This window comes from Pagrus major, chromosome 6 (assembly GCF_040436345.1).
Source record: "Pagrus major chromosome 6, Pma_NU_1.0".
Classification (NCBI taxonomy): domain Eukaryota; kingdom Metazoa; phylum Chordata; class Actinopteri; order Spariformes; family Sparidae; genus Pagrus; species Pagrus major.
The window spans coordinates 16,917,471-16,930,743 of NC_133220.1; positions in this window are offsets into that span (position 1 = coordinate 16,917,471).

Sequence of the window (13,273 nt, forward strand, 5' to 3'; positions counted from 1 at the left end):
ATAATCGTGACAATCTGTTGAATTTGTAAAATGTGTTGGTGCTTGCATCGTCAATTTAAGTTTGACCATACAAGAGTCATCTAGCTGAAGTCGACTTCATCACACCCAAGTAAAGAAATGTACAGTGCTAGTTGTTAATAATAAAAAAGGCATCCAAAAGATATTTTATTTCACATAGGAAAAATCTGAAAAACTTCACAACTAACAAACTTAAACAGCTATCAGTTTAACTTGGCAGTCACATTAACTGTCATTACCCCCTTGACCACATCTATGCTTTCATGTAAATCAAGCTGAGATAAAGTAACGACTTGGTTCAGTATTAAAAGTGAAACTCGTGAGTGAGTGAAAACATGCAAATAAAGCCAACAGTCAAATTGATAACACTGTTACCAGTTTTAAACAACAATTAGCGTGTTTGTGTAGAGTTTTTTTGAAAATACGAGTACACCTGTTAAAAATAGGGTTTTGACTTTTGCACATTTTTCCGTTTTTCCTTTTTGTCCTTTGTGTGTCGTGTTCATGATGATGATGGTGGAAAAGCAGGGAACAGTAGAAAGCAGCAGATCATATACTGGAAAAACTATATACTGGAAAAACTATATATACTATATATGATATATATATATATATAATATATAATATATAATACTCATCAAAACCCATAACTTAAAGATTGTAGAGCTGCCCCTGTATATTAGCAGCTCACAGAACTGACGAACTACCCTTTCACATAACTGCAGTTTCAATATGACCAGATTTTATTGTTATTTTCATCTTTTTTAGTACCTTTTCTTTGCCAAATTGGCGAGTCATGTTGGTGTTCGTGATGTGTGTTGAGCGAGACAAAGTAGTTCACTGAGCAGATTCACACAAAACTTGATATTTTTCTATCTTAATGACAAACAGCAACTTTATTGACTTAAAAATGATATTTTTAATTCATGGCGCGATTCAAATGGGATCAAAAATCTATTTGTCTCGCACCATTGACGACTGCACAATGAAAAAAGGGATGAAATTGCACTTTGTGAAATAGGTTTAGATGATTAAAAATGGGCCTATGTTAAGAAAAATGTTGAATATTTTTATTTGGATTATTAAGTAACATACCATTTTGTTATGTTCAGAGCACAGTATGGCTCAATATTGATTACTTTTTATGTGCCAGAAAGCTTTGCTCCTTAGAGTGGTGTAGTTTGTAGTCTGCAAACTCAGAAATCAGTTAGCATTTTTGCATATCCGGTTCCCTCATCTCAAAGTCTATGAGCTTTTTGAATTGATTTTCAGTTAAATGTCTAACATAAGGTCTGTGGTTACCACATGCTTAAGATATTTAGCTAACAAGTTTTGTCCTACGACATAAAATACATCATTAAATGTCCCACAATTGAATTATAAATCAGTCTTAAAGACGGCGGCTGCCAACAATGAGACTACAGAAGTTAAAATTAAATGTCATCACACCGAACGCGGAGACTCATCTACTCACTAGTCCATCTTTACAGATGGACTTCAGTCACAAATTATTCGAACTCTCACTTTACGGATTGTAGGATGATCAATTTACAGAAAACGTGTATAGTAAATGTGTAGTATGACTTCAAGTGGTGGTGACGTTTAAGTCATGCGACCGCATGTAGTCCGTTTATAGCCTGACATCATCTTTTTACTTCTAGAGATTTAATTTACTCAAATCACAAAAGTGGTGTTCATCTGTGTAGATTATCTTGCTGAACAAAACATGCGAGTGTCATAAACTTGTGTTTGCCAGAGTTTATTATCGGCAATTTATTTTCCAAAACCCAATTCAAAAGTCTCACAGGTGTCTACACAGGGCTCTATAATGATTATTTTTTATGTGCCAGAAAGCTTAGCTCCTTTCTCCACATTCTTTGTGGCTCAAATGTCTCAATTGTAAAAATGATAACACAACCTATTGCAGTTGAATACGGAAGCCCTAAAGGGCCATGCATTCATACATTTTAGTTCCTCCGTTTTCCCGTGATAATGAGTTAATTTCATTTGTTTTCTCGAGATATCGAGTTATTATCTCGAAATAACAACTGCCGTTTTCCCGAGATAACGATATAATTTTCTCGAGATCGCGAGATAACGAAACTTTGTTTTCCCAAGATAACGATATAATTTTCTCGAGATAACGAAACTTTGTTTTCCCGAGATAACGATATAATTTTCTCGAGATCTCGAGATAACGAAACTTTGTTTTCCCGAGATAACGATATATATATATATCAGCGGCGCAATCTAAGTGAGCCTGATGTCGTCGTTAACTACATAGCTGACCAGCTACGAGGTGCCGGGCGTCTCCATAATCTCAGGCCTATCATATCACAGTCATTATCTCGAGATCTCGAATTAATTATATCGTTATCTCGGGAAAACAAAGTTTCGTTATCTCGAGATCTCGAGATAACGAAACTTTGTTTTCCCGAGATAACGATATAATTCATTTGAGATCTTGAGAAAACAAAACGATAGTGTAGTATATTAAATCATTGCAGGAAACATCATTCAGTGTAGCAATGTCAGAGGAGCAGGAGCATATCGATCACCGCGTCACATATCTTTGCAATCAAGGCCTGACACAGGCTGAAATAGAATTATGCCTTGCTATTACAGATAATATACACATTAGTGTGTGTAATCTAAAAAGACGGTTAGCAAGGCTTCGGCTATATCAGCGGCGCAATCTAAGTGAGCCTGATGTCGTCGTTAACTACATAGCTGACCAGCTACGAGGTCCCGGGCGTCTCCATAATCTCAGGCCTATCATATCACAGTCATTATCTCGAGATCTCGAATTAATTATATCGTTATCTCGGGAAAACAAAGTTTCGTTATCTCGAGATCTCGAGATAATTATCCCGTTATCTCGGGATAACGGCAGTTGTTATTTCGAGATAATAACTCGAGATCTCGAGAAAACAAATGAAATTAACTCGTTATCACGGGAAAACGGAGGAAATAAAATGTATGAACGCATGGCCCTTTAGGGCTTCCGTAGTTGGCTTGTTAGTGTACTTAAAAGGCTGACTGAACACATCCTGTTCCACACGTGTTGCGCTTAATTCTGTTACCCCGACAAAATGTGTGTTTTCCTGTCACGTTAGTCGGCTTGATCTTTGCCAGCCAGGAAACAAAACATCACATAGATACACGTGGGGGATTATTCCTCGGTTACAAGCTTTTCAAATGTTTAACAGACACGACATTTAGCTGCAAGAATGACAACAGCAGTGAAAATACCAAAAACTTGACTCAGTTGTAAACCGTTGCTGGTTCAAAGTGAGCGCACGCTGACGGACGTTATCGTTTCAGGTAAGTTAACGAGTTTATCTCCAACACAGGAGTCAATGAACTCCACAAACTGTCAGTTCATACACTGAGCTACTCGAATAAAACCCATTCCTTATAGTTTACTAGTCATTTCCCTGTTGTCATTTTCTTGTGAGGTTAAAACACGACAACAGTTTGACGGTGGAGTTAATCCCACGATTCCACCTGCTAGCTGTCAAACTTCACTTCCGCTGACGTTACAAGCACGCGATGCTCCACAATCCTTCATTTAAACCTTGAACCATCGACAAAACAGTTCACATGACTAAAATACAAACACACGCTTTTAAAGGCAGCTGACGGACTGTGTGAAGTGAGCTGGATACGAACCTGCCCCGTGCTGGTGGCACGAACAACTCGCTGCTTCACCATCAGAGGACTCTTCCTGTACCAGTCACGTGACGTGACACGGTCTCGCTGCTGATGGAGGTCAGGAATGTGTGTTTTTATAGGATTTATCTCCACCACACCATACTCTACAGGGGTCTAATTTAAAAACGAGAATAGTACTATGTCCAACATGTCAACCGGCGTTACTGGGTCTGGAAAAGGAGGGTTTTCAGTGTCCTTTAGCTGCAGAAACTCTGATGCAAGACCCCCAGGGAAGCAGTAGCAGTGGGGGTTTCAGCCTTGACTGACCCAAGTGCATAGTTATTAAAGAATTCAGATCTAAAATATGTAATTGTAGGTCTTGAAGTAAATATATATATTAGTATAAGAAATTACTACATGAGGTGTAATATTTAAAGAGGTCATATTATGCTAATTTCCAGGTTCATACTTTTATTTGTCTTATTTTTCTCATATGGTGCATTGCTAGGTAGTGTGATCTAAAATAACGCCGCTACAGCAGTAGCAACTGTATGTCTGCTGACTGACTGGAGTGTATATATTTTATAATAAATATATAAAAATATATATTTATATAACGCCTGTTACATTGTGACGCACATAAATTACTGAAGTAAAGGCTCGACTCCAAGCCAGGCATTTCAGGCATTGCAGGAGCAGTGTTTTCTGTGGGAGAAGGTTACTTCCTTTGGCATTGACTTTGGGCTTTGTCACTTTGCAGACCTTTTACATGCACAAACATGCTTCATAACTCAATAAAGGAAAGGCAAAAACCCAAAAAGCATAATATGACCTCTTTATGTAAAGAAAGAAATTATCTCGCTATCATCCACTGACCAGTGGACACTGTGGAGAACAAGCCGATCTGACCTACAACATATAACAGAAGATCAGAACACTTGCATCGGCTTATAAATTATGAAGACCAGCTGGTTCTCTTCTTGGTGAAAGAAAATCAGAATTAAAACTGCAACTTAAATGACAACACAATTTCATACTGTTCATATGTGGGGGACCCTGCCACCTTTCAAGCTTCTACCTTATTTTCCTCTGAGAACCACTTGTTTATTTAAGTTACGGAAAAAAAATTATTTCTGAGTTTGTAATATTACCTCATTAATATTGTAAATATCAAAATTCTGAGTTTGAATTTCTTCCCCCAAACTACATAGTGCCCCTTTAAACTGTTTCACTAACTTTTTGAATGATTTCAGATTCTCATTGAATTCAGGTCATGAGCCATGCACGTGCAGAGACTGCTCCTTAGCACATGTTGTGTTGTCAAACTCCCTAAAATGTTCCCAGATGTTGATTCCACCTGTGACAGATGCAGACTCTCGCCTGCCTCCCTAGCACACTCATTCTGGCTATTTCCTAATCCGTCCACCCATTGGAGTTCGATCTTCAAAACACCCAGATCCTTTGATAGCTATTTTTGGTGTTGCAGGAGATAAAAATAAGAATCTGTCAGTAAAAGAACCCTATTGTGTGTTGTTGTGACTCGGGCTCGAGACGACTTAAGTCACTGTTTCGATGACTTGCAAATTGACTTGACAGAAAATAAATTACTTGAAACTCGACTATAGACTATGGAGAAGTTAAGGACTTGTTACTTGACTTGAGACGTGATAACTTGAATGGGTTTTTTGTTTCAGTTTAGTCTTTTTTTTAAGTCTGACTTTTAGTATTTATTACTTGGGACTCTATTATTAAATTATAAGGGTTAGTGTATTAGATTATGAATCATCTCTTAAAAGGTTTTTACTATCTAAAAATAATATTTTAAATGGAACAGATCACCTCTAGCTCATTTAAATGATTTGACTAAATGACTATCATGTTGATGAATAATTCATCACCTTCTACACAAGTCCTGTGTCAGCTGTAGTTTGTGTCTTTGGCTGCTGTCTGTCACTTGGGGGCAGCTGTAGACTGCTGAGTATTGTCCAAACAAGAGTGACCTCTGTTGGTCTCTGTTTGGTATAACTTCTTTCCACTGAAGTCATATACTTACCACAGTCTGAAGCTCGTTATACTGTCATCAATCAAATGTCATCAGCTTTTAACGGTCCATCTCTAACTGAAAAACAAACGCTGGTGTCCACAATGTCAACAAGCTGCCATATCGCCCTCTGACTGTCCACAATTTTAGGAAGGACTAAAAATCTGAAAAACATAAACTGCTGACTTAAAGTAGACAAACACCAGCTCCTGTTTAACGCTGCATTGTTCAGCTGTCTAGCGTCATCGCCCTCTGAATTCAGGCCCACCTCAAACAAAGCAGGTGCCCCTTTTGGCCAAATAATGATCTGATTGTTGTTGACCACACTGGCAGTCGCCCCATCTGGTCCTCCCTTTCCTCTTGTGAACAGTTGTGGTCATTACAGCAGAGACCTTGACTCAGCAGCTCCACACGCCCATCTGATACACATAAGGAAAGTTAGCAGCTGAAATTGAACAACCAATTGGAAATGCATAACTACAGTTATTCTGGTTTTTGCATCCCAGAAGGAGGTTTTTTTATTGTTTGGATGTTCACATGGTTAATAGAAATATGGGCATTTTGCAGCAAAGCTTGTTTTAAAACAATGTCACCACCGGGTCCACTAGTAGCTGTAGTGTAGGAGCTTTTGATGATTTCCTCAACTGCTGTTTCCAAAGTCAAGCGTCAATTTTCAATTTCATTTTTTAAGCCAGCATGAATGAGATGTTCTTAAAAACACAATATGTAACATTTCTGCATTAAAGGACAAGTTCATTCAAAAAAGAAAATTCATTAATTATCTACTAACCCTCACGTTGATGGAAAGTCAGGTGAAGTTTCATCGTCCACAAAACATTTCTGAAGCTTCACAGCAAAATAGTATTGCAGCATTCTGCTAAACAACTGAAGTAGATGGGGGCTTGTTTTAAAATGTAAATAAACAACTATAAGGAAACATAAAATGGCTCCATACAGCTCGTCTGATGTAATCCAAGCCCCTTAACAGCTACAGTGAAGATTTTGGCTGTAAGAAGGGCGTAAATAACGTCTTTTCATATCAATTTGGGATCTCTGGGCTTCAAATGAGAAGATAATGACTGAATTTTCATTTTTGGTTGAATTTATCCTTTAAATTATATAAAAATGACAATGTTCAAATCTAGAGAAATCTGTAATTTTATTCAAGGTAACAATGTGCAGTGTGTTCATTTGGTCACCTGTCGCTTGAACTTCTAGGAGTCAGTCAGAATAAATGTCAGCGAACGAGACTAAACACTAACTAAATGAGACTAAACGTGAATAAAACTTTAAAATATTACCTTGTCCGTGAACATTTCTGCCTGAGTCACGCAGGTAGATTTTCATCAGCGATGGTGGTTGTTTAACAATCAGGACAACAACTTCCATGATCCCACGCTCCCACTGATTGAGAGCCTGCGAGCAGCAGAAATTACATACTGTGCATTTGAAGTCCTCATAAAAAATGAAAATTTGAAAATCTACATATCTAGGACAACTGAGCAGCCTCCGTCTGGTGAAGAAGATTGTTTGATACGACTGAAGTTACATAAAGGACCTGGTTGTGAGATTGTTTTGGCAACTGCTGTCACCAGGATTAAAAAGAAAGTTTGCATCACAATAATATGTTATAGTGTCATCTCAAACTCTAACATGGGCCACACACACACACACACACACACACACACACAAACACTCTCACACACTCTCTCTCTCTCTCTCTCTCTCTCTCTCACACACACACACACACACACATACCATCCGCACCACTACCTTACAAACAGCTGTAATGCCTGTGATCACACTGTATAGCCCTCCCAAGTTGGTCGGCCACTGTGAAATGTAAACAGTAAACAGGATGGAGCATCCTGCGTGTCACAGACTGTGTGTGTGTGTGTGTGTATGTGTTAATGTGTGTGGAGGGGAGGGGTGGGTCGCTAAAGAGAGAAAGAGCTCATGCAGAGCGTGCTAGCCCAGCTGTCACTGCTATAACTTCAGACTTGAGAGACCACAGGACGCAGGCTGGAGGACCACTGTGTGTGTTTAAGTGTGTATGTGTGTGTGTGTGTGTGTGTGTGTGTGTGTGTGTGTATTGTCGCCGCACCCCCCAGGCATTCTCCACAGCCCCTGGCTTCCTTCCTCCCCTTTGTTAAGCCTGCGAGGCAGACTTCGTCAAGCTGAGCACACAAATGAATGCATATGAATGTGTGCTGTCATCTTTATTAGGCCCCTTTGCCAGCAGCCATTACATTTGACACAGGTCTTTACTGGAGGGGATTTCACTTTCAGGCTCGTCCCTTCACTTGCCAGACGAGGAGGATTATAGTGACATCAGTCTGGGATGAATTTGAATACACAACCTGTTAGACACTAATAAGAGCATGATAATGAGCAATTGAAAGGCAATTTTTTGTTCCGTTATTTTATGATTTGTGGTTAGTTATTTGATGTGTGACTTCAAAGGTACTTAGTGGTGGTTTTGTATTTCAAAGATGAGACGATCCTGCCAGATATCTTTCTTGAGATACCTGCTAAAATATCTGCCTGTACCTGCAGTCTTTGATGCATGAGGTCAGTCCCAACCCAGGCAGCGATGACTGATCAGGGCGAAGACACAAATAGACTTTTCCCATGTAGTGTATGAGTAACGCTCTGTGTTTTTAAACCACATTCTCACATTTCTTCTCTTCATAAGACGAAGACTTGTCGAAGCGTGTTCTTCCCTTTTGTTTCTCAACGCTACGCCGCACACAGCAGAGCCCACATAGACAACAGACACCCGCCCTGAATTCCAGTTAAGAGAGGTAGTGTTTGCAGAGGTGGCATGTGGAGCTTTTGAAATGAGTTGGCAGGGAGGAAAAAACAATTCACATACATGCCTTTCAGTCCAGACAATAGGGCACAGAATGAAGAAGCTTCCACAATTTTCATTCCGTTAGTGAGGAACATAAAAGGATGGTGGGTTGAGATTGTGTTTGGTTTTTACAGCACACTTCTGTTGGTAGATATTTTACAACATGTGGTCTTGTGGTTTCTATTCAGTCTCAGTGAAGGATTCAACTTGTATCATACTTTCTGTTGTGGTTCATATGTGTAAGACTTATTAGTACGCGGTATCACATTATGCAAAGAAAACTACAGTACTGAACTGAACAATGCTGTGGTTGTTGAGCTGAGATATCTCCTGTTTTTGTCGTCATGTCTGATTGTTTTCTTTACTCTGTGAAGTACAGCCCTTGTCTTGTGTGATTTTTATATTATCAGATAAGTTCAAGGATTACACACTTGTGTGTGGGTGGAAAATTCCTACCGCATTGGCTCATAAAAAACCTTAGTGTTGTCTCAAAAATACAATGTCTCCTATGGTCTTGATCCAGGCTTCTGACTCAGGACCAAGCCAAGTCACCTGGACTGTTTTTCTTAACTCATGGGAAGTTGACACTGTTAGAAACACATGGTTATCAATTAATAGTTCTCCTGTGTTTCATTTTAAGTAGACTTTTTAAAAGCTGTAATTTCTATTATAATAAATATTAGATGAAACAGCTAATTCTAACTCTATTGTTTAATAATATAAAAAAGCAATATGATTAATATGACTGTTGCAAAGACAACTGGATTGTTTCTGTTTTCCTCAGAGTCACAAACAACAACGACACAGGACAGGACGTGTTTATTCAATCATTTACTCTGAAATAGAAACAGATGAACTTCCTTTTCCAGGGTGACTGTGTGCTCAGTGGCAGAACAAACTGTGTAGTGAAAGCGTGGTCTTAGGGAACCAATTTAAATGCTGATGTTTTAGTTATTTTGTATCGATTACATTGTGCAATCAACATTTGCTTCATAATGATACATTGAAGCAGAAAACTTGTCTACTGTAATGTATTTATTCCAAGTATTTTCATTTTATGCTACTTTATGGTTCACTTCATTGTAGAGATAAATATTGCACTTCTTATTCTTCAACTACAGTTACTAGTTAAAACTTTCATACAAAACATCGTTTTAAAAAAAAAAAAATGTACATGAAATAGTCAGAACTAGCGCCTATTCAACCAACTGCAACATTAAAGCACTGCTGAGTAGAGCCTGATCGATGTATCGGTGGGCAATTTTATCAGCAAATATTGGCTTGTCACAGACATACTGAGATCGGTGTATACGTTGTCCGATATGAAAACTCCTTTTGTACAGAACATAATGCAGAAAAAGATTTCAGATTTGAAAAACAGCAGAATATTGGCCATTATATATCAATGTTGTAATTTTTGATTCCTTAATGTCTGTATATGCCACCTCAATACACCTGATTTTTGATTTTATCATGAAGATCCATGCGTAAATCCCTGAGAAATTAAAATACATGTTACAAAATGCCCTATCTTGCAACGTTAAAGAAAATGAGAAAAAAACTTCCTGGATCCGTCCCTTTACCTGGGTCAGCACTAAAAGTTAATGGGTCTATTCTGGGCTGAGTCCCATCCTCCGTCCAAGTTTTGTAGAAACCCGTTCAGAATTTTTGGTGAAATCCTGCTGACAAACCAACCAACCAAACGAACACGGGTGAGAACATAACCTCTTTAGTGGCGGTAATAACGATCAATTAATATAAAAATATAACACTGATGAGTCTTTTCTGTATAATGACTACATTTACTTTTGATTCTTTAAGTAAATGTTAATAAGTGACATTTTGAATGCAGGACTTTTACCCTGTAATGGAGTGTGTGGTATTGGTTGTGGTTCTTGTTTCTGACTATTATCCTTAAGCAAATAATCTGAGTACTTCTTCAACCATTGATGGTTAATCTGTAGTCATCGAAACAGACAAACAAAGGCGAGAATACATCACTTCTTAACGAGGGTTTTGGGGGCCCTCACTGAGATGGAGGAATGGTGGAAAACAGTAGGCGCATTTCATGTTGGCAGTCCACAAAAACTCCCCGGTGCTTTCAATAGTGTTCCACAACTCTGTTTGCTGATACCACGAGAAGTGTAAGGAAAGAGGGGGTGTGAGGGAGCAGGGTCTGAATGACATGGCATTGCTGCCTCGGCTGCTGTTCACTGACCCATCAAATTCAGGCCCAGCCCCCAGTGTGAAGTACTTTTGTGTTGTCATCACCCTCAGAAGCCTAGCAAGGGGGGTTGGCGTTTGGGCACCCGGAGGGCTCAGCGCTGTGAGGCCGCAGTCTGCTCTCAGGCAGCATGCATCCTCTGTTAGATGAATAAAAAGAAGCCTGTATTGTAATGAAAGCATTTGCATACTTGTGTGTTAGAGAGGGTGTTAACCTTTGACACATTCGAGAACTGGTTGACAACAGAAACCACTTCTCAGAGTCTTGGCATTAACGCACTCGAAAATAACACCTTAGCGTACCTCAGCGTGTATGAAAACCCTTAAAGAGAGGAGAGAAAGAGCTGCTCGAGTGCTTAAGATGGAAGTTTCCCCTCAAAAGGCAGTTCACGCTCAAAACAGAGTGTGTCGGCTCATTTGAAAGTGAGGGATATCTGGATCTTAGAGCGTGGTGTCACTTCTCTGTGGGATTGAAAAGTACAACTCAACTTCCTTTTTTTTCCCTCAGGAGAGACATAAAACTTGGTTAAAGAAACTAGAAAACTGATATTTGAACAATGAAAGGCAAATATTGGTGGAAGACAAATAGTAGATGAAAAACAACTTTTTTCTCACTTGATAGTTGTGTCACCATTTAAAGAAACAGATAGCCCAAAATTCATCAGTTAATATCATAAAAACACAGATGAAATCTTGTAAAGAACATATATAAAATTGCATTGATTTAATAAGAATGAACCTGTTTTCTTCTTTTCTTCTTAAAGGGGCACTATGTAATTTTGGAGAAGAAATTTAAAGTCAGAATTTTAATATTTACAATATCAATGAGGTAATAATACAAACTCAAATATTTATTTTTTCCATTACTGAATAAACAAGCTGTTCTCAGAGGAAAATAAGGTCCCCAGAACTATTTTTTAAAGCTAGAAAGGTGGCAGGGTCCGCCACATATAAACAAAATAAAACGGTATGAAATTGTGTTGTCCTTTAAGGTCAGTTTGTTTATTCAGTTTATACAGTGGTGAAACAAAATGAGTTTGTTTGTTGAGGCATAAAAAAATCAGCCAATGAATCTTTCTCCTCTGATTATAATTTCTCTGTACCTTTCAGGGTGTAAATGTCCCACTGGAACGATACTTATCATGTTAAACAACAATTTGCGTTTGTAAGCAATAGAACTGGTTGTCATTTGGAGGTCAGGAAGCCATAATTCAACCCACACTTAACTTGTTAATCTATTATTTCACCAACATCTTTCATTCTGTCTGTTGTATGATTAATGTCCGTGTATGGTAACGTTGGACAAGACAATGTCCGCCTCTTCACTTGAGTTTTTGGGGGGGTCTTTGTCTGTATTTGGCTCTCAGATCGAGGGGACTCTTCTTTTCCAAGTACACGGCGCTTCACAGAGAAGACTTGACTCTGAAATTCCTCCAGATAAGAGTTGCTAGGTGATGCTATTGTCAGATCTTCTTTGTGGTCACATATTCATACCCAAATTGTAAGGTTCTTTATGAGGACCGTCTCATTAGTAGTCATATATTCATACTAGACCACCCCCCCCACTTGACCCCTCCTTTACCAGTCGTGGGAAAGACAAGTCCTGGACGAGTTGTGGAGGATTCAGGCAATTACTTGGAGGACGGTCAAAAAAGATTGTCCAACTTAAACACTCTTTCAGTCCAAACATATTTGAACTGTATTACTGACATTCATTGTTTGAAGCATTTGCAACCAGTAAAAAGCGTTTCTAGCACAGATAAAACATCCAAGAAGGTTTTCTGAATGTATATTTAAACACCAAGTGCAAGTGTGCCTGAAGAGGACTACAATGATTGTTTACATCCATGCTATGGTAGCTCGGTGCTCCATCTTAAATTAAATTCCCATGCCATGTGCAAGATGGGCCACCAAAGTGACAGTACAGAACAACTGAAATTAAAACTGAAACTCTACATTTTAGATAAAACTTACTGTGTTTTTATTGCTTAAAGCTCATTCTTTAATAATGCAATTCAGTTTATTCAGTGTTTTCTATTTTTTCTTGTAGGCAGGTCCATGAGCACATGCATCAAAACAGAAAAATCTAATACACAAAAATATATGTGAAACAAACGCACAGAGCACAAGTGAAAAATATTAACAATTGACAATGATGACTGATGATACATACATGTTAAAGCATTATGTGTATTTTAAAATGTAAATATATAATTAATAATTTGTAGGTAACGTAGCATTTAAGTTTGCTGGGCTGACTAAATTTTACTTTACAAATGTATAAACAGTGTTGTTTAAAGTACCCAAAGTTCATACTTTACAACCATATGAATAGTACTGAGTGTGAAAGTATCTGATATTAAATGTAGTTAAGTATCAAGAGTACAAGTAAAAGTAAATTATGTACACATTTATACGTATGTAGCCCTTATACACAGTAATGGAATATAACTAAGTAAATTAACTCAAGTACTGTCAAGTTA